The sequence below is a fragment of the Miscanthus floridulus genome, chromosome 2 (assembly GCF_019320115.1).
Source record: "Miscanthus floridulus cultivar M001 chromosome 2, ASM1932011v1, whole genome shotgun sequence".
Classification (NCBI taxonomy): domain Eukaryota; kingdom Viridiplantae; phylum Streptophyta; class Magnoliopsida; order Poales; family Poaceae; genus Miscanthus; species Miscanthus floridulus.
The window spans coordinates 43,895,862-43,918,401 of NC_089581.1; the positions used below are offsets into that span (position 1 = coordinate 43,895,862).

Below are 22,540 nucleotides of genomic sequence, written 5' to 3' on the forward strand. Positions count from 1 at the left end.
AGCCACAACTAAATGTGAGTCAATCCCTCGTGATATCCCATCCTCTGAAGCAGGGTCCTCCTCATGATAGCATCTAGCAGTCTGGCTGTAGGAGTAAGATCCGTGGGAGTCCTGCTCGACCCCTCGCTAAAAGGCTCTGTGAAGCACTGGCGGACCAGGTCTGTAGGAGGCATAAGACCATCGTGAGGGTGTCTAGGAGGCTCTATATGTCCATAGCAAACCTCATGAATGTGGATGGATGAATCCTATAGCCTGAGTATCTCTTGAACCCTGAAGCTCATCAGTCTGTAATCCCGGCCTCTAAATGCGAAGTGAATAAATCTGTGGCCCGGGTCAATCCAAAGTGTAGCATAGAACTCTCAGACCCAAGATGGAACATATCTGTCTGTCCATCAAAGTAGATCTGTCAGCCCTAGTAGGTAAGAAAGGTGAGGACGAATCTGCTCTCCAGTTGCTGCTACCATGGCCTCAATAGAACAGACCCTCTGAGACCTGAATGCAACCCCACTTTTAAGATATGCATTATAAAAGTCCTCCTGTAGTGGTGTGTAGAAACTCTTAGAAGCACGCTCATCTCTCCTAGGTAGGAACTAGTCCTCAAACTGAATGAACCGGAGCTGCTGAACCTGCTTGGCCGTGGTGGCCCTCAAATCCAGACGAGTCACTAGAGGTGGACCCTATGGTCTAGGAGGTGGACGAGAACCCCTCTGCTCTGTCTTTGCTCTCGGTGTCACCTAGGTATGGGTACGACTGGAGCGGCGAAGCTATGGCTAAGGTGCCTACTCTGTCTCCTCTGCCTGCTCTCCCTCCTAAGCCTGCTCTGTCTGCTCCTGTGGCTCCCCCTGAGGCTGTGTATCCTCCAAAACAACATGACATCCCTCAAGCATGATAGTCCCAGCAGGACTACCATGACGACGCTCAACCTGCTATATAGCTGCTCTCTATGCTGGTGAAAGCTGATATGCAATCTGGACTCTACTCCTAGCACCTCCTCTCTCTACGAGCTCTGTGGTGGCTGCAACTACGGCTGCTCTTGCTGTATCAACATCTGCATACTTCCACTTTTTCGACGTGATCTTCTTTGTCGCCTTGCCTTTCACATCAGTAGGCAAGTGAGGTGGAGGCCTCAGATCCTCATCACCTGGACCACCTTCGGCGTTCTTGACACAAGCTATCTAGAATGATCTGCTGCCTCAGACAAGAAACAACTATCACTTACACTTCTAAGGCTTGGCCTCGATCCGTACTCACGAGCTTGGCCCCGAGTTGACTGACAACTGCCAATGAGACCTCAACAACACTGACTCGCTACACGATGGAATAGATCAGATATATATGAATAATTTAAATATACATCTAAAGATACGAAACCCTAAGAAGCAAGCAATAGATGCAAAATTTGAATTGAGGGCTTGCTACCTGACGAACCGGCGAATCGACAAGAAGAGGAACAAATAGGGGAACCATCGGATTGGCAACTTCATGTTAGGGTTACGGTGATGGCAACTATGGTGAGGATCGGGCATGGAGATGCAGCTGGTGGCAGCACAGTGATGGCACGACGAGGCAATGGTGCTAGGGCACGGGCGCTCATTGGTGAGGTGAGGCACAGCCCATGGCGTAGAGCAGAGGCGGCTGGCGCAGTGGCGCTCAAGAGTGGCGCGGGAGTCGATGCGGGCACAACACGAGTAGGGCGCGGTGGTGCAGCACGGCAGCGCTGGAGAAGATGGTGTGGCAGCGTAGCTAGGGCATAGGAGCACGATGCGGTGGAGACGTGGCGGCGATGTCGGTGCGGGCGCGGGTTAGGTCAGGCGGCGCATACAACAGTTGGCTTATATGGTGCCCCCTAGATAGAATAGAAAAGGAAACAGAGAAGAATCTGGATCCCGCATGATTACTATTGATCGGACGCTCCGGTGGCAACGACCGGACGTTGCCACCCAGAGTCCGGTCGACTCTAGAGAGGTCCAAAACCTCTCGAGTCATGACCGGACGCGTCCGATCACAATTGACCGGACACAGCCAGAGTTCGGTCCAACCTGTCTCCATTGTCTTCGCTCGACCGGACGCAAGAACGATATCTAACCAGATGCTGATCATCAGAGTCCGGTGCAGAGTTCGGCCACTCTTTTCCAGCAAATCGGTCACTCCTTTGCAGCTTCAGTTCACCACCTGTGAACTGACCGGACGCTAGACATTAGAGTCCGGTGCAGAGTCCGGTTACTCTTTTCCAACAAATCTTCAAAGTTCCTTTGAGCTGTCTGTTCCCAATCGAGTCCCAACTTCAATAAGACCCAAATAAACACCAATTGGGATTGATGTGAGTGACCTCTCTCAAACCCTCAATTTTTTCAAAATATTTTGCCTTAGGCTATAATTCTTTTTTAAAAAATAGGCAAGAAAAGGGTGCTTGAAGAGAAATGACAAAACAACATTCATGCATATGCAATGCAATACTTGAAAGTAAATCTAGTTGCTTGTCAAGTTTGATCCAAGTTTAAGCTTCTTCACATGCTTTCCGACGGTTATCTTAACCATATTAGACAAGCCCTAAGTGCATTACCATAAAGTAAACATGTTGTATATTACAATACAATGCAAGGGACAACACAAGCTTATTTTCTAGTGAAGTTGCTAAAATCAAGCACATTGAGCTCATTCCTCAACCTATAAAATGTTGCCTCATCTAGTAGTTTAGTAAAGATATCCGCCAATTGATCCTCGGTCCTTACACCTTCTAATGAAATATCATTTTTAGCAACTATGATCTCTAAGAAAGTGATGGCGGATATCTATGTGCTTGGTGCGAGAGTGTTGAACCGGATTATTAGCAAGTTTTATCCGCACTCTTATTGTCACATAAAAGAAGTACTTTTTCTAGAACCACACCATAGTCTAGCAAAATTTGCTTCATGTAAAGTATTTGTGCACAACAAGCACCCACGACAATGTATTCCGCTTCGGCGGTGGACAAAATCACACTATTTTGTTTCTTGGAGGACCAAGACACAAGTGATCTACCAAGCAAATGGCACCCTCCGGATGTGCTTTTTCTATCAACTTTGCAACCGACATAATCCGAATCAGAATAGTCAACTAATTCAAATATAGCTCTTTTGGGATACCAAAGGCCAATGCTTGGTGTATGCTTAAGATACCTAAGGATTCTTTTAATGGCAATCAAATGAGTTTCCTTAGGATTAGCTTGAAATCTAGAACACATACACACAATAAACATGATGTCGAGCCTAGATCCGGTTAAATATATCAAGCTACCAATCATAGAGCGGTAGAGAGTTTGATCAACCGTGTTACCTCCCTCATCTAGGTCGAGATGTTCATTTATTGGACATTAGGTGTTTTGATTGGCTTACATTCATCCATTTTTAATCTTTTAAGAAGATCATTAGTATATTTCTCTTGAGAGATAAAAATCCCTTCTCTTATTTGCTTGACTTGAAAACCAAGAAAGAATGTAAGCTCACCAATCATTGACATATCGAACTCCTTCGACATCTATTCAGTAAACTCTTTGCAAGAATCTTCATTTGATGATCCAAATATGATATCATCAACATACACTTGACAAATGAAGATATATCCTATCATGCTTCTTGGTGAATAGTGTGGTGTCGATCTTCCCAATGGTGAAACCCTTCTCAATGAGGAAGTCCTTGAAGACGCTCATACCAAGCTCTTGGAGCTTGCTTAAGCCCATATAGCGCCTTGGACAACCTATAAACATGTTTAAGATATCTAGGATCTTCAAACCTGGGAGGTTGATCAACATAGACTAGTTCATTAATAAAGCCATTTAAAAATGCATTTTCACATCCATTTGATATAGTTTCATTTCATGATGTGATGCATATGCAAGGAGGATACGAATGGCTTTTAGTCTTGCAACCGGTGCAAAGGTCTCTCCAAAATCTAACCCTTCAACTTGAGAGAACCCCTTTGCAACTAGTCTTACCTTGTTCCCACAACAATACCTTGGTCATCTTGCTTGTTGCGGAACACCTACTTTGTTCCAATGACTCTTGCACCTTGTGGTCGCTCTTCAAGAATCCAAATTTTATTGCGGGTGAAGTTGTTCAACTCTTCATGCATTGCATTTATCCCATCCGGATCTTAAAGAGCTTCTTTTATCTTAGTAGGCTCAAAGCAAGAGACAAAAGAGTGATGTTCAATAAACGAAGCAAGCTTTTGAGAGCGAGTCATTACTTCCTTTGATGAATCCCTATGATAAGATCTTGTGGATGGGCTTGTAGTAGAGGTGAATTTCTTCTATCAACCACTTGAGGGGAGAGGTCGTAGAGCATCAACATCTTATGTTTATACCACCATTTGCTCATGAAAGACATGAGTGTCTTTATTTTCTGGTTTCCAATCCAGCGAAGCGATCCGACCGAACGAGAAGGCTCTCCGGCACATGACCACGCCACACGTTGCTCGTTGCCTCTTTCACATGGACCATCGTTGCCTCTTTCACATGGACCATAGGCTGGCTGTGTGCGGTCGCAGAGTCCGAAGCACTGGACAGAGGGCTCACGCTCCGCCAATGCTTCTTCCTCTCTTCTCTCACCTCTTGCGCGCTCTGTTACCACAGGCCAAGGCCGTTGAACTTTAAACCAAAAGTAGTAAAGTGACAAACATAGCAACTGAGATATTGGGGAAACCACTTAGCGACCGAGGTATTTATTATTAAGAATTAGTGGTAACAGTTATGGTTATGTTTCAAATACAGTCATGTTGAGCAATGGAGTTACTGTTGTTCAGATATTGTGGAAACCATTTAGCGATTGAAATATTTATTATTCGTAATATTTTTTCCCTTATTGTACTAGCCGAATAAAGGCAACATTACAGAGTGATTTCGAATTTCCATAAAAGACTAGCCTCCTCCACAACATGTCATTTTTGTATTATGCCCGCCTCCACTGTCACCACCCTTTTACAGACTCACTGATACTTATCTGCAGCCAAGATAGAACTAAACCCAAGTAGTATGACTTAAATTTTTGAATAAATAGACATATCAGTAAAATAGCCTTATTTCTTATTTTGCATCGTGGTGGTCACGGAGCATACTAGTATTAGAAATATAGGATGGGTAGTCCTTGTAAAGGTTATTAGTGCAATCCGGTAAAACCGTAATTTATTCATTATCAGTTCCTCGTCAATTCTGTATTCTAAGTTCTAGCTGTGGATTATCAGATATCATGTTTTTTTTTCTGCAAATCAACATTATATTTTGTGTTTATTTTCCATATTTCTCTCCTTTTTACTCTCTCAATCTAGCTTTGACTTTCAGAACAGTCTCCAATTAACGAGGTTAATTTGTTTGCAGCCCACCATGGTGCGATTGGTTCTTTTGTTGCTACTATTAACGCCTTCTTGTCCTTGGGTGAATGCAATCACACTAGTCAGCACAGAGTAAGCACCACACATATTAAATAGAGTCATGGTTGGGTTAATATCTTTATAATTTATTTATTTATTTCTCTGGCTAGTAAATGGAATGCAAGATCTACAACATTACAAGCTAACCTCAGCCGCGAATCCTACGGGATGTTTGTTAACACACTGCGGCGTCATGTGGTTTACAAAATATATGGCGGAGAGAAGCTATGCGATCGGTCGTATCTCCTACAACAATGGTATGGTGCACCTGATTACTAGATTATTTTGACTCTATTGGGTAGAGGTTATCCCAGAACGCAGGTAGCAATACACGGAGATAACCTTTATCAGCCTGTTCGATTGGCTGGTTTGTTTTGTTACTGGTTCGTGAAGAAGTATTGCTGGCTGATTTGTGTGAGAGAAAAATACTGTTTCGGTTGAAAATTTATGATCGTTTACGACAAGCCACAGCCAAACGAACATGCTGTATATCGTCAGGTTTATGTACAAGTGGACGCTGGTATGAATTGAAGCCAAGATCTTTTTCTGAAAGCTATCAGCACTCTCTACAGCTATCTGATAACATTTCCGAGCAGCAGCTCGAGATTGTAATAGCATGAATAATTGTCATGGTTTCTAAGGCTGCAAGGCTTATTACGATAGGTAATAGAATAGTCTTGTGTGAGTCGGTCAATCTCCAATGTCCCTGTGTTTAGGACCAATGTTTTCCTCCGACGCCTCAACTTATAACGACTAAAAAATACACAAGCACACTCATCACTCACACAGAAGCTTACAACACGGCCAGCCACGTATAACTATTGCTCTTGTTATATACTAGTTCATCACGCGCGCCCTCGCGCGCGTTGGCAAGGTAGGAAAGAAGATAAAGGGGATTTTCTGGCACCCGATTCACTGCATAGATTGAATGGGGAGTGGAGAAATCCAACCATGCAGCCGACGGATCCAGCCATCCGTCACCGGAGACGGCAAAGGAAGGGGAGGGAAGCAAGAGAGAGAGCACACCTTTACGTGTACAACGGCCAGGCAGCAGTCTTTCCGCGGCCACCTCTCCCGCGGCCCGCACCCACAGCGTGCAGCGGCGGCGGCGGCCAGCGGGCCTGCTGGCAGCGGCGCGCCCGCACCCACCCCCCGCCAGGGGCATGGCTGCCGAGCACAGGTAGCTAGGGTTTGGTCGAGCACAAGTGGAGCGGCGGGAAGGGGCAGCGCGGGGGAAGCAGTGGCGACGCAGGTAGCTAGGGTTTGGTGGAGCACACGCGGAGCGGCGGGAAGGGGCAGCGCAGGGGAAGCAGCGGCGGCGGCTACCGGCATGGGCCTGTAGTGCCGCTCCGTGGCCGAGGACGTCCACCGCTGTCGGGGCACCCACCGTCGGGGCCCACGCGCGGTGCTGCGTAGCAGGCCGAGTGCGCCGTCGCCCCGCCAGCGCAGGGCGCGAGGAGAGGCGAACCTGCGGGACGAAGCCGCGTCAGGGTGGCAGCCACGGCGGCGTCCACCTACGGGGGCAGCGGGGGCCAGCTCGCAGATGTGTGCTACCGTCTAGCCGGCGCACCGGCCATCGATGGAGCCCATGCAGCTAGATCTAGTGGAGATGGGGAGGCCTCGCGCTGGATCCGCCTGCTCACCGCAGATCCACCTCCTCCGTTGCCGGCGCGAGCTCCACGCCGTGCTCTAGCCTCAGATCCACCGCCGGGAGGGGCCCCGCGAGTGGCCGCTTCAGTTCCACCGTCGAGGTTGCCGACGTGACCTCCCCATCATCATCCACGCCCACCACGGAGGTCACTTCGCCGCCAGAGGCCTCGGCCGCGTCAGGGCGTCCGCTGCCTGCCCGCGCGGCCGTGGGGACGACCGACGACGGAGGGGCCAAACCCTAGGACGCGCGACCCGCTGGCTTGGGTCGCGAGGAGGAAGCGGCATGGTGGAGGCCAGGAGGAGGAGGAGGAGGAGGGTGGTCGCCGCCGCGCGGAGGGCCGGCCACCGCCGAGGTCGCCCCGCAACGTCGCCCTCGGTCACGTCGAGACTGGGGAGCGAGGGAGGGAGCGTACAGGAGAGAGAGAGAGAGAGAGAGGAGGGGATGAGAAGTTTCCTGAAGGAGAATCAGGAGCTCGAGTATATATTTGCTCCACCGGATTCGCACGAGAAGCCGCAGAAGCTAGCAAAATCAGCCTAGAGCGATAAGGAGCCGGCAGAAACTGATTCCAACAGAAGCGGCTACAAGAAACCTGGACCACACGACGGACGATCGGACGGCCAGGGGAATTCAGGGCAACGTGGACACCCTGAGAGGCAGCCAGAGTCTCCTGCTTTGATATATACTAAAGCCAACAACTTATAACAGGGCTAGTGGTATATAGACAAGCATGCATGTGATCTACCTATTCGCATGCAAGTATGTGCTACCACATGAATCAACTACTTTATTAGCATCGCACGCGGCACGCACGCTCATCCAAAGCAAATTTCTTTCAACCTTTTCCTCGTGCATTGGTGTGGTGTGGCATCCAGTTCAGAAAGTTAAACCTAACCAACAGTTTAGTGATAACTCGTTTAAAAGGCGAATGGATCAGCTCACCCACGAGTCCACGACGTTAATGAAAGAAAAACGAAAAGGCACGAGCGGCCCACCTGAAGTCTGTATGGTAGAACCTGATAAAATAGGGAATCCTCGGCCCAATAGCTAATGCAAAGCCTACAGTTAAATTGCCAATCTCTCCAACCAAAGCCCACCACGACGTAAACCCAGAACCAGAACCTGAGAAAGTGAGAATGGCGCAGTTTCTCCGCGGCAAGGCCGCCGCCGCCGCCGCCGCCGCCGGGGAGGCGGCGCTCCGCGCGTCGGGCTCCGGCGCCGTGGCGGCGGACGGCCTCTGCGTCGTACCACCACACGATCCAGGCTGTACCGCGCGAGACGGCCGGCCCGCGCGCCGCGGCGCGCGAGCGCCGCCACGGCCGCGTCCCGGCGGTCCTGCTCACGCTCGCGGGCGCCGCGCCCGGGAACAGAATCGCCCACAGGCAGCTCCTCACTGCCGACAGGAGGCAGCTCGCGGAGATGCTCAAGCAGTCGCCCTACTTCCTCTCCACCCCCGTCCGCCTCCAGGTCCGCGCGGGCGAGCGATCCAACGCCATCATCCACGACGGCACCGTCCTCCCCATCAAGGTAACCCAAATTTTCTCGTATTCCCACCAAATATTGCATCCATTGCCTGCATTGCACATGGAAATAGAAGTAGCTTCTTTGGGCTTATCTGCTCACCTTGTGTTTGTGGAAACGCTCCTTAGTGAAAATGTTGCTCGCTAATGATGATCCCTAAATGGTAGAGGGACACTGATGAAAATGTGCTTTTAGCCGTATGTCTTTGCAGTAATCGTCTATGTTGTGCATGTAGGATGTCTGAATCATTTGTCATGTCACACACTGCAATTGATGTATCTGCTCTTTGTGTGCAGGTGCATAGATATGGAACTGGGAATATATTGAACTTGGTAATGGTGAAGGCAGATGAAGGAACAATGCTGAAGGTGGATCTGCCTGTAGAGTTCAAGGGGGAGGATGCTTGCCCTGGGTTGAAGAAAGGTATCACTTTTTTCTTATTCTCTTTTTTCAATACTTCTTTGCTACACTCAGCATACTAGTGTACATGACAAGGGAATCTAGAAACATGCTGTTTCAATAGTGAACACATACTTTGAAGTCGTCTTGCATCGCTTAAGTAGCATGGCTGTGGCCTATGTGAGAAATATCAGTTACAGTCACAAGCTCTTGATTCATCTGGTACTTGTTGAAATTCTCTTTGATCTTTTGTTGTTGTTGATGTGCTGTGAAGAGAACGGACTTTGGTATAGAAGTTTATTTGGCATTCGTAATAATGAAATTATGAAAACACATGCAGATCGTTTTCTTCCACATGTATATACCCAGTTGCCCAAATACTATGGTTACTTGAAAACAGTAAGTCATGTAGTTGGTGCAATTGAAGGGCGGGCCTGGTGTAAGCGGTAGAGTCTTACCGCCTGTGACCGGAAGGTCCCGGGTTCGAGTCGCAGTCTCCTCGCATTGCACAGGCGAGGGTAAGGCTTGCCACTGACACCCTTCCCCAGACCCCGCACAAAGCGGGAGCTCTCTGCACTGGGTACGCCCTTTATGTAGTTGGTGCAATTGCATAACTGGTGGTCTGGCACTTGTTTTCTCACTGTTGCATTTGCTTCCTAGCTTAATAGGCAGCGAAGAGCGACAATTTGGATGTGACCTATCATCTGTTTTGTTTCTCAAGGTACAATCACATGTGAAAAAAAGTGTGTTTCTTAAAAGGACCTTTTCATAGTAGATAGCATCTAGGATATTCGATGTTTTTTGATCTAGGATTCCCTATCTAGTCATGTAGAGTTGATGGCAGAGTTTGTTGTAGTGTTTCTCTACCTTTCTGGAGTTGTTGGAAATCGTAGTATCAGGCTCTGCAATTACATGAAATGCTAAGCTTAAGATTGTTTCCATGTCGGCGTTGATTTCAGGGGGGCAAATACGTGTTTACGATTATAGTTCAGAACATATGTTGCGTATGAAATAATATATCATCTTACCTGTACTTAATTTATAAATAAAAATTAGAAATTGTACTGGCACTTTGAAGTAACTGGTCATCTTGCAGTTAACCAATGGGGTATGTAAATCTTGAGCCTGATAGCATGGGCATTCGAAGGGGAACTGAAGAAATGTAAAACATGACTTCTTTCAGTGGTGCTTGAGTTTTTATGAGCCCATAAGGCCATGACTGACTGGGAAGAATGGGATTGCTACCAAATCCTTATTTCCTTGTAATCTTTTTTTTTTTGGGAATTATTTCCTTGTAATCTTGTCTAGAATGTCACGCAAGAAGAATGAGAATTGACTCAAAAAATAATTTGTTCAAAGTCTTAAATTAAACCAGTTAGATCCTTTAAAACAAGTATATCACTAATGTCGTAATTGCAGGGTCTGCCAAAATTACTTTTTTCCTTAATTTTGGGATACCTTGAAATCAGTTGGCACTGTTTTGTAAGATGTTGACAGATCACAAAGCAACCAACTTTTATTCTCTGCGGTAAGCAGGCAGAACCCAGTTTGATTTTATTTACCAGATTACAGACTCCTTTCTGTTATCTGAATCCATTCATGTGTAAACAACTTTCCCACCCCAAGATTGGTTGAGTGTAGTGTAGGGAAGTACTGAGTAAACAGCATGCAGTATCTACCTACTTTGTTTCTTTATCTTATGTGAAGACATCGCCCATGTAAATACCAATTACCTTTCTCAGAGCAACTCCAAGAGCCTCTATAAATTTCAATCTCTATATCTCTATTTGGACAGTCATTCAACGAATATTCTCTTTGTATATCTCTCATGTCTCCAACAGACTTGCCAATTTTTGTTATTTGTACTTCAATAGTTTGTCATAATTTTCCTTGTGTGAAAAATTTCATGAAAACTACCATCTATTGTATTTAGAGAGTCATGTAGCCTCTCCAAAAGTGGAGAGCGAGAAGGGTGGTTTTGGAGAGTGGAAAAGATGGAGAGTGATTTGGAGAGTCTATTGGAACATGTTTTTTTTTTGGTTTGTTTCCTAAATTTTGTGATAAAGAGCTATATAGAGTCTCCTGGAGATGCTCTTAGGATACCAAGGAAAACCACTGGACGCCTAGGTGACGCCTTGGCCACAAGGCGCCACTGTTTCCCAGGCGAGCTGGGTACGCCTGGGCGACGCCTTGGCGACGCCTTGAAAACTATGTTAGTATGTATACCAAAAAAAACCATGCCTTGATTATTCAGTAAGGACAAAGGACTATAAAAGTTCCACAGTAAGATTATTACTCCTGTTATGGCGTTCGAATAGCTTTGTCCTAATTCATGGACACATTTGAGTTATGTAAGTTCTAAGTTCTGTATCAGTATACTGTTCTAGGCATCTTAATAGTAGTTTTGATGCTCCTCCGTTTTCTACAAGGCACATGTATTCTCTGTAATTTACTTCTGCATCAATTGTGGTCCTGGCCTGGTGTCATTTGTCATTGTTTGTATCGAAACATCTGGTATAAGATATCAACCATGACTTTGGTACTTCTGCAATGATAAACTGCAATCAATAGGTCCCAAATGTGCTTCTGATATGAAAGACTTGTCGATTGTGAGAGGGACAACTTCCTGTACTTGATTTTCACTGACCTGAATGCCAACTTGAATGTGCGTATTTGCCTTTAGAAGCCACATAAGCTGGGCTTCTCGAGAAAAGCTAGGGTCCAAGGGTGCCCTCATGCTTTTCCGTACAAGTGTTGTTTAGTCTTATCTGGGAAGCCATCATCATTGCTGCATCTATGATGTCATAAGTTCATAGTATTTAGCGCCCAAGATTCCCCAAGCCTGTCCTGATTTTTTAAGGGCGTTTCAGGTTAGTGCCAAATTGGCTATAGTAAAAAAGAATGAAAAAAAAAACATGTCAGAAATCATACAACTCATAGTTGCAATGCACAGTAGATCAACGCTCAGAGTCAGGGTAGGATATGCTAGTTGGCACATCTGTTCAAAATATTACTAGTCAGTGTCTCCTTGCTTTTTGCATTTGTCAGTTTCCTGAGTTACTTGAACTCTATGTACATCTACTTCTAGGGTTTGAAGTCTGTATTAGTAAGGTGTTGTTTAATGCTTGTTTGGCTCATTAACTGACATACGTGATGTTTACTACCTTCTGTCAGACTAAAGTGTTGCTTTTGACTTTTTGGAGTCTTCATGATTTTATGTCGAGTGTTGGTTTGTACAATCCAATCACGTATTCAAGTTGTAAAATAAAGACTATGAAATTATTTCTATGAAAGACTTTTATTAGTTTGATGTGGCGAATCTAAAGATTCCATAGATGTTAATGTTATTACTTGAAGTTGCTTGGTTCAAATTTCACGCTTTCCATTGGCACCTTCTGTTGGCCAGTTGAGACTACATAACTTGCAGTTTGGTGGCAGTGACCATTCATCTGGCTGCAGTATTTGATAATTCATTTGGTACTCACTCGAATTTTAGTTTTCTCTGGACCCCAGCATGATGCGTACAATTTGCCACCTAAAAAAACCTGTCTGCATACGTGCAGCTAGAGTATGTGATGATCAGTTCATCACAATCTTTTTTAATTTCTTAGGTACAACTATACAAACCTGAAGAACACACATGTAACTAGTTATAAGGCAGGGTAACCTGACAAGTTAAGTATCTGCAGCAACTCATCACCTTTTTATGCCTAGTTCATGCTATCATATTGTTTTATTATGTAATTTGCTACTTGTTATATTGCTCGCTTTGAGTTCTTGACCTGACTATCAAATTGGTTTGATAACGCAGGAGGCTTTTTGCAGAAAATAAGGACCAGCCTGGTGTATCTCTGCCCAGCTGAGCACATCCCTCCAAAAATTGAGGTGGACCTGACAAATCTTGATGTCGGAGATAGGGTATTAATGCATGACATTCCGGTCCATCCATCGCTCAAGTTGCTGAGTAAAAACGAGACCATGCCCATCTGCAAGATCTTGGCCTCAAAGCCAATTGAGCCAGTCGAGTAGGCAGCACTGCAAATATTTCAGAGTTGATAACATTGTACCTTTGGGTGGACAGCCCTCCAGCAGCTCCATCTCTTGGCTTGGTTTTTGGTTATCCGTTCCCTAGGTTTCAATGTGATAGTGGATTCAGACAAGCTATGAGCTTCAAGTAAAGATATGAAGGAACAAAGGCCCTGTTCGCTTGTCTTATAATCCGTACTTTTTAGCTTGTTTTTTCAGCTAGAACCGTGTTTTTCTCTCACAACAAATCAGTCGGAACAGTATTTCGGCTTCTGTACCGGACACTATAAAATAACATCTTTTCTCTTTCAGTTCGGGTTCAGGGACACATAACATGTAAGAAGACATTGTGGACTATCCTTTGCTGTGGCCTGGGTGAATTGATTCTCTGGTCTTGTGTTGTTTTGAAACTGTAAGCTACTCTTGCAATGGCTTACGATTCATCGTTCTGACTGCATGCATGACACTGTCATGTGTAAGGAAAATGGACCCTAGGTTTATTTACTTTGGATTTTGGTATTTAATGATCAACACAACTAAGTTGGATTAATAAATTTGTAAGTAATTGTTTTGTAGTTCAATAGGGTGCAAGATGTGACTTGGATGAAGACGACATGATGATTCTACGATCAACACCATAAGTAAGACCTTAGACGTATAAGAGAAGATCCAAGATATCAAGCAAAGTCTAAACATGAAGATAGGAACCAAGCTGGACGCAAGATCGCGAAGAAACAAGCTTCACAGAGGTGACCGGATGTGGTCCTTATAGCGACCGGACGTGTCTAATCAAGATGCTCGGCAACGGCAGACGTCAGCAGCAGTGATTGAACGCCGAGGATTCAAGTGTCCGGATGCGACGATGACACTGTTCACTGTTGCGACCATAGCTCAGCACTGACCCGACGTTGGAGGGTGATCGATTGGACGCAGGAACTATAGCATCCGATCGAGTCCAGACCGACGCCAGCGCGACCGGACGCGTCCGATCGACAGTGACCGGGCTTAGCGCTGAGTCCGATCAACACGCTAGCTTCAATAGTCGGGACGACCGGACGTGTCCGGTCAGGACGACAGCAGTGTTTGATCAGTAGCAGAAAGGTGGGTTTCGTTCCCAACGGCTTCTTTCTTAGTGAGGCTTATAAATAGACCCCCCAATTGGCCATTTGAGTCATGTGGAGCTAAGAAAACATACTAAGGGTGTTAATACACTATTTTAGTGATCTTCACTTGCATAGTGCTTAGTGATTCATTAGGTGATTAGCGTATGTGCTTTGCGAAGTGCTTAGGTTGATTAGACACTGCTTATGTGCTTGCTTTAGGTTTAGACCTAGTGTTTAGTGAGGTTTGCATACCTCTTATCACTTGGTGCTTGTACACACCATTGTTGTACATCGGAGGGGCTTATAGTCTTGCGAGATCACACCAACCGCGTTTGTGGTGTGGCCGTCATCGTGTACCGAAGGGAACAAGGCCCGCGGTGTTTCGGTCGAAAACTTTGATAGTAAAGACGGTGGGGAGCATCCGGGAGAGGCTTGCCGGAAGACACGTCGGAGACTCACTTGCGCGTGGGGAAGACCCGATGCTATCCACAGAGTTACCCGACAGGCTCCAACAAGGAATAGGAGGAAGCTTGTGCGCTTCTCGATATCTCGGTAAAAATACCGGAGTCGTCGATGGGAGTTTACATATCTCTACCTTACTCTTTAGCTTTCGTATTTACATTGCAATCTTGGTGTGTGCTTTACTTTTCTAGCTTAGTGATAGGCTAGTTGATAGGTTTGAAACCTAGGTTGCATTACTCCTTTTACGGTAGAGATAGCAACATACTAGCAAAACCATAGTTACACATTTAGATAGTTTATCTTTTGTATAAGTTTTGCTAAGGGTAGAAAAAGAGGCCATAGTTTAGAGTTAGAGTTTTAAGTTGTCTAATTCAACCCCCCTCTTAGGCATCACAGTCAATTTCAATTGGTATCAGAGCCAGTTGGCTCAATTTGGACCTTTAGCTTCACTGCCGTTGAGCCGATGCTATTTAGAGTGGTTGAAATGAATACCTCTAGGTCTCCGCACTTTGACGGCACTAACTTTCTTTACTATAAAGCTAGAATGGCTTGTCACCTTGAGACGGTAGATTTGGGTGTTTGGAGGGTCACTCGTGACGAGATGAAACCCATTAAGAATCTTGATAAACCCACAAAGAGTGAAGAAAAAGAAATTTATTTTAATGCTAAAGCTAAAAATTGCTTGTTTGAATCTTTTAGCATGGATGTATTTAATCAAGTGTTCACTTTAAATATGGCACATGAAATTTGGTTGAAACTCCAAGAGCTCCATGACGGCACAACTAATATTCATGAGCAAAAATATTGTCTAACTAAACAAAATTATGATTCTTTTAAAATGAATGATGATGAGCTTGTTCGTGATATGTATTCATGTTTGAATCTAATTATCAATGAGCTCCATTCAATAGGATTAACAAAGCTAGATGATGCAGGCATCGTGAGGAAGATCATCTCAGTGCTACCATAAAAGAAATATGCAAGCATCATCACCATTCTTCACAACATGGAGGACTTGAGCACCATAACCCCGGCCATAGTCATTGGCAAGATAGTGGCATTTAAAATGTCACACAAGGTGGGTCAAGAAGAAGCATCTTTATCAAGCAAAGGTAAAGCTCTCGCATGTAGTGAGAAAAAGAAGATGAAGGGCAAGCAAGTTGAGACAAGCTCAAGCTCCTCAAGTCAAGATGAAGAATAAGATGATGATGATGATGATGAAGATTCAAGTGATGATGATCAATCTTCCTCCTCCACCTCTGACCTTGATGAAGAATCAATCAAACTTATTAACAAGGTGGAGAAGATGATCCAAAGGCTCAATGTCAAGGGTGTGCCCATCCAAATTTAAGATTTCATCTTCACCAATCAAAGAAATGAGCAAAAAAAGAAAGAATGCTATGGATGCGGCGAGTTGGGACACTTTATTGAAGTTTGTTCAAACAAGCCCACACCTAAGACAAAGAAGAAGACGTGCAAGGATAAAGCCCTCACATTAATAAGGTCATGGGATGATTCTTCAAGTGAAGAAGAAGACCATCACAAGAAGCGAGGCCACAAGCACTCATCATCAAGCTCTTCTCGTGTGTGCCTTATGGCACGAGGTAACGAAAGCTCATCCTCTAGTGAGAGTGATAGTGATGATGAAATGCCTTCTCTTAATGAACTTGTGCAAGAAAATCTAAAATATGCTAAGGCTTGCACTAGTCCAACAAAAGAAGCTAAAAATATTGCAAGAAAAGCTAGATAGTTCACAAGAAGCATATAAAACCTTGCTTGAACAATATGAGACATTTGCTAATCTCAATATTGAACTATCTACTAAAATTGAGCAACTTGAGGCTAGTGCAACAACAAATGCATGCACAATCAATGATGAGCAACTTGTAAAGAAAAATAAAAAATTAAAAGAAAAGTTAGCTAGCTCATAAGATGCTTATAAAAGTTTGCTTGCTAAAATGGAAACCATGTGCAAACATTATGATGAGCTAACTATTAAAGTTACTAATCTTGAAGCCATCGGTACAACCCTCACCAAGGCACCTAAAAAGAAAAGTTCTATCTTTCATAAGCCTAAAAAGGATGCTTCTACTTCTTGCAATGATTTATGTTTAGACTCACCCTTGTGCAACCAAGTTTGTGTTGAGAAAGTTATTGTAGATACATGCACACAAGAGGTTGAAATGGAGAATGAACAACTCAAGCAAGAAGTGGCTCGCCTTACCAAGGACTTGACTTAACTAAGAGGCAAAACGGAGCAAGCCCAACTTCATCAAGATAACACCGTCAAGGGAGTGAAGAAGCTTGATGAAGGACAAACCATGGTTTGCTACGTGTGCCATAAGGAAGGTCATAAGTCCTATGAGTGCAAGGTGAAGAATGGGAAAGGAACTAAGAAGAAAGAGAAAAAGAAAAAGAAAACAAGCAAGCTCTCCAACACCTACACCAACAAGGTGGACAAAAAAGGCCTCCATACCTTATCTCTTGATGAAGAAGAAAAATAACAAGGTGGTGGCCATCAAGGTGAACAAGCAAGCCAACAATGGGGCCAAACATGTTTGGGTGCCAATGGAGATCATTTCCAACATGAAAAGCACCAAGAAGGTTTGGATCCCAAAAGTGAAGTGAGAAGTCCGATGGACTTCGGGGAATTTGGAGACTTGGCAAAGTATGGGTGCATTTCATGGAGTGCATCATTATGGACAAGGTAATTGTCAAGTGGGTTAGTGAATACTATGGACCCAAATTCCCCTTCCCATGTTAGGTAACTAGATTTAATTTCTTGCAATTTCAATTAGCATCTAGTTCCTTTTCATGCCTAGGTTTGCATTTGCATGCTTAAATCCTTTGTCATACATACACTAGGTATATCTTATGGTAGGCTTGCTCGGTTTCACTCTTAACCCTTGGAGCAAACCTACATGGTTTTAATTGTTTAGGAGCACGTCACATAGCTTGTTTTACAATTGTTCATCTAATATGTGCCAAAGTCCAAATTGTAGATAATTTCTCCCTGAATATCACTTTCGAAAATGATTCTCACATTCATATGATGTCATCTTTCAAGTGATATTTTCGATTCTAAAATCAATGTGCATGTCTCCTACAAGTATTCCATACTTGTGTGCACAAATTTAGGGGGAGATTACTCCTACAAGTTGGATGCTTTGAGACTAACATCTTTTCAAGCTTATCATGTGTGTAGTAGTCTCATTGCAAGGAAAATGGAAGTCCCTCGGAGTTAAGCATCCATACTTCAAATATCCACCACCTATTGCAAGTGGTATAAATCAAATTGGTTTCCACATGTGGTATTTCTAAACTGATATCAGTCATGTTGATTTCACTTTGGTATTTATATGCTTTCTTCCATGCATTATATAGATTAAACTCCCTTGACCATTAACTTGCCAATTATGCATAAACTACATTCTTCATCATATGTATGTATATATTTAGGGGGAACATAGTCTATGTAATGTGAGAGTCAAATTTTGTGACCTATTCCACTCCACATACAAATGATCACAAAGTTTGACCCTCCCTTGTGATACTAATGTCTTCCTTTTTCGGTGTTTGATTCTTAAAGGGGAGAATTTATAGGACCAAAAGCAAGCCCGATCATAATAATTTACAAGTGGTAATGGTCCGAGATAGAGGAGGATAATGGATTATGGAGTTAGGGGAGGCTTAAATCCATAATGCCACATGGGGACATTTGCAAGGGCAAGATAAGTTTCCAAAGATGTTTACATGTGGTATCTTTTAGCATCATATAACCTTGCCCTTTGCATTGCATCCTAACAAGTAAATAGTTTTTAAATTTTAAAATTTTTATTATTTGCTTGTTTTGGTTGTGTTGTCATCAATCACCAAAAAGAGGGGAGATTGTAAGGAAAATGGACCCTATGCCCATTTACTTTGGATTTTGGTGTTTGATGACCAACACAACCAAATTGGAACTAATGAATTTGCAAGTAATTGTTTTGTAGTTCAATAGGGTGCAAGACGTGACTTGGACGAAGGCGACATGATGATCCCACGATCAACACCATAAGCAAGACTCTAGAAGCACAAGAGAAGACCCAAGATATCAAGCAAAGTCCAAGCACGAAAATAGGAACCAAGCCGAACGCAAGATCGCGAAGAAACGAGCTTCACAGAGGTGACCGGACACGGTCCTTATAGCGACCGGACGTGTCCGATCAAGATGCTCGGCAATGGTAGACGTCAGCAGCAGCGACCGGACGCTGAGGATTCAAGTGACCGGACGCGACGATGACAATGTTCACTATCGCGACAATAGCTCAGCACTGACCGGACGCTGGAGGGTGATCGACTGGACGCAGGAACTGCAACGTCCGATCAAGTCCAGAGAGGTTCCAGAGCGGCGCCTAGCAGCGATCGGACGTGTCCGATCGACATGACCGGACTCAGCGCCGAGTCCGATCAACGTGCTAGCTTCAACGGTCGGGACGACTAGACGTGTCCGGTCAGGACGACAGTAGCGTCCGGATCAGTAGTAGAAAGGTGGGTTTCGTCCCCTAATGGCTACTTTCTCAGTGTGGCTTATAAATAGACCCCCAACCGGCCATTTGAGTCATGTGGAGCTGAGGAAACATACCAAGGGTGTTAATACACTATTTTAGTGATCTCCACTTGCATAGTGCTTAGTGATTTATTAGGTGCTTTGCAAAGTGCTTAGGTTGATTAGACCACCGCTTATGCGCTTGCTCTAGGTTTAGGCCTAGTGTTTAGTGAGGTTTGCATACCTCTTATCACTCGGTGCTTGCGCGCACCATTGTTGTATATCGGAGGGGCTTGTAATCTTGCGAGATCACATCAACCGCGTTTGTGGTGTGGCCGCCACCGTTTACCGAAGGGAACAAGGCCCGCGGCGTTTCGGCCGGAAGCTTAATAGTGAAGACGGCGGGGAGCATCCAGGAGAGGCTTGTTGGAAGGCACGTCGGAGACCCACTTACGCGTGGGGAAGGCCCAAGGCTATCCACGGAGTTACCCGACCAGGAGCTTGGCCCTTGCAAGGGATTCTTTGCAAGGGGCTCCAATGAGGACTGGGGAAAAGCTTGCGCACTTCTCGATACCTCGGTAAAAATACCGGAGTCGTCGACGGAAGTTTGCATATCTCTACCTTACTCTTTAGCTTCCGCATTTACATTGCAATCTTGGTGTGTGCTTTACTTTCCTAGCTTAGTAACAGACTAGTTGATATGTTTGGAACCTATGTTGCATAACTCTGTTTTATGGTAGAGATAGAAACATATTAGTAAAATCGTAGTTGTACATTTAGATAGTTTATCTTTTGTATAAGTTTTGCTAAGGATAGAAAAAAAGACCATAGTTTAGAGTTAAGAGTTTTAAATTACCTAATTAATCATCTCTTAGGCGTGACGATCCCTTTCATCATGATCAAACGTATTGAATGTTGAATTCACGCGAATGATCCAGGTAGATGAGTGTTGCCCTGTACGGGCAACCTTTTCGTATTTAACCATTGTGTATATCAGTCTCCAGAGCCCAGTCACCGACCATCTGATCTTTTTCTGGTCTGGCAGGGATGGACCATGCATGCATGCATGCACGATCTTGTCCAGAGGGTGCGTCATCTGCATGCAATCTCTTTAGTTTCGTTCATCGACCGAGATGGTAACACCCTGCAGCAATGTTTCTCTATCTTGAAGACCAGTTAAGATGTCACAAAAGGAAGGAAGAACGGCATCATATTTCTGATGCAATATTACAGTTTCATTTCAGACTCTGTTTGACTAATTCATTTCATGGTGGCTGTTTCTTTTTTCAGTATTTTTGTGCTCATAGTCATATATATACTATATATGTACGTTTGTCTGATGATCCTTTTGGCCCAGACAGCAATGCACTGCTATTGAAAGACAGAGTGAGGAAAACAACACTTTGTCCTTTTGGTCGAGTCCAATGATTGAAAGATACTACTCCTAATCTTTGCTCGCAGGCCTTTCATTCATCAAACTACTACAAAAAAGGAGGGCAGAGTGACTGGTGAAATCGGGCCGGGACAACTACTACTGCGCGCGGCGTTGGTAACTACGTATCGCCGGCAGATAGTCGCGTGGCAATAACTCCAAACCGCGGCCAAACAACAACAGCTAAGAGACTAAATTCAGAGGTCCCCAGAGTTAGATACACACCAAAGCTACCACGTCTGTTTCTGCATTTAAGCCACGGAATTCTTCCACGGAGGAAATGGCTGCGCACACAAATATATATCACCCAACTAAAATTTAGCTAGCTAAACTTTAGTTAATTCTCCTAGCTAAACTTTAACCGGGGTGTTTGGATCCTCCGGGTAATAGATTCAGCTAACTTTAGCTAGGTTGAAGTAGCTAAATTTTAGCTGATCTTTTAATTAGCTAGGCCGTTTAGATCCTTAACCGTTAAATTTAGGCAGCTAAAGCTTAAAGCTTAGTTGGCGGATGAAACAGACCCGTACACGATCCGAGCGTGCAGTGGCTACAAGGTGGTCCCTCCGGCCCCCCCCCCCTGCTCTTTGCATGTGTACTAATGTGCTTGAGTCGTCCTTGTAGCTAGCAGCTAGCGCTCATTTGCGTAGTAGTAGTACTAGACAGTGGCGTAAATTCCAGGCTGGTGATACACATGCTCATCTCCTTACATTTTGGCATATATACATATATGTATTCATACATGTATCAAACAAGGACAGGGATGATGGCGATGGCAGCATATACTACAACTTTGTTTCTATTCCTAGGCATGCAAAGGGAGGCCTACCACGACATGGCCACCCATGGCACTGATTGGTGCACCACTGTTTGCTAGGACAAAGTACAAACGCTAGATCTGCTTCTGAATGCTGAATATTTCTAATTAATTAATGTGGGTCAATAGCTTGACATAGGGACGAGAGGAGCTTAATTATGTAGCCGTCCTCTAATAGACTGCACGTACACCAAAACCTTGGTTTGCACTACAGGCTACACTTTATCCACATACATACATACATCAACTTGAGCTAGCACACATGCGATGAGAAATAAGAAGGTTAAAAAATGACATAGTAGGCTGCAAGCCATGGAATATGAAAAAGGAAGTATGGTGGCCTGGTTGCATTGGGGAGATGGGAAGTCAGCCCTAGTTGTCTGTGAGATCCATTGATTTCAGTGCAATCCAAAACCATCGCTAATAATGACTACCCACTACTATAGATAGTTCTTTGCCGAGTGCTGAGGCCAAATTACACTCGGTAAAGCCTTTGTCGAGTGCGACACTCGGCAAAGAACACACGACAAAAAATTGATCGGCAAAGACCTCTTTGCCGAGTGTCTTTTATCGGCCACTCGGCAAAGAAAAGCGACCGTCACGGCGCCGACCCCGTTGACGGTGGCTTTGCCGAGTGCCAACCCTGCAGACACTCGGCAAAGATTTTTTTATTTTTTTTTAAAAAAATTTCTTTTCCGAGTGTCGCCTGGCCGGCGCTCGGCAAAGTTTGAATTTTTTTTAAAAAAAATCTTTGCCGAGTGCCCTCTTGCCGGCACTCGGCAAAGTTTGAATTTTTTTTAAATTCTTTGCCGAGTGCCCTCTGGCCGGCACTTGGCAAAGTTTGATTTTTTTTAAAAAAAATTCTTTGCCGAGTGCCATGGTCATGGCACTCGGCAAAGCTGAAAAATGGTTTTCCGAGCGCCCATTTTTTCAGCTTTGCCAAGTGCTATGACCATGGCACTCAGCAAGCAGGGGGTCCTTTGCCGAGTGCAACACTCGGCAAAGTGATCCCAAAACGGTAATTTTTAATTTTTTTTACATTCCCTCATGACAAATAAATTCATACAAACATATATCACATATATATCTCATTCATCACATATATATCTCATCCATCACATACATATCTCATCCATCCACACATCCATCCGCACATATCACATCCATCACAATATATATCACATATATAATAATAAGTGCTCAA

The 22,540-nt window shown here is 44.5% G+C and overlaps 1 pseudogene; it reads left to right on the forward strand.

The window, feature by feature from the left end:
* Window positions 1-8,187: 8,187 nt before the first annotated feature.
* LOC136538637 (uncharacterized) lies at window positions 8,188-13,386 on the forward strand (annotated as a pseudogene).
* Window positions 13,387-22,540: the final 9,154 nt, after the last annotated feature.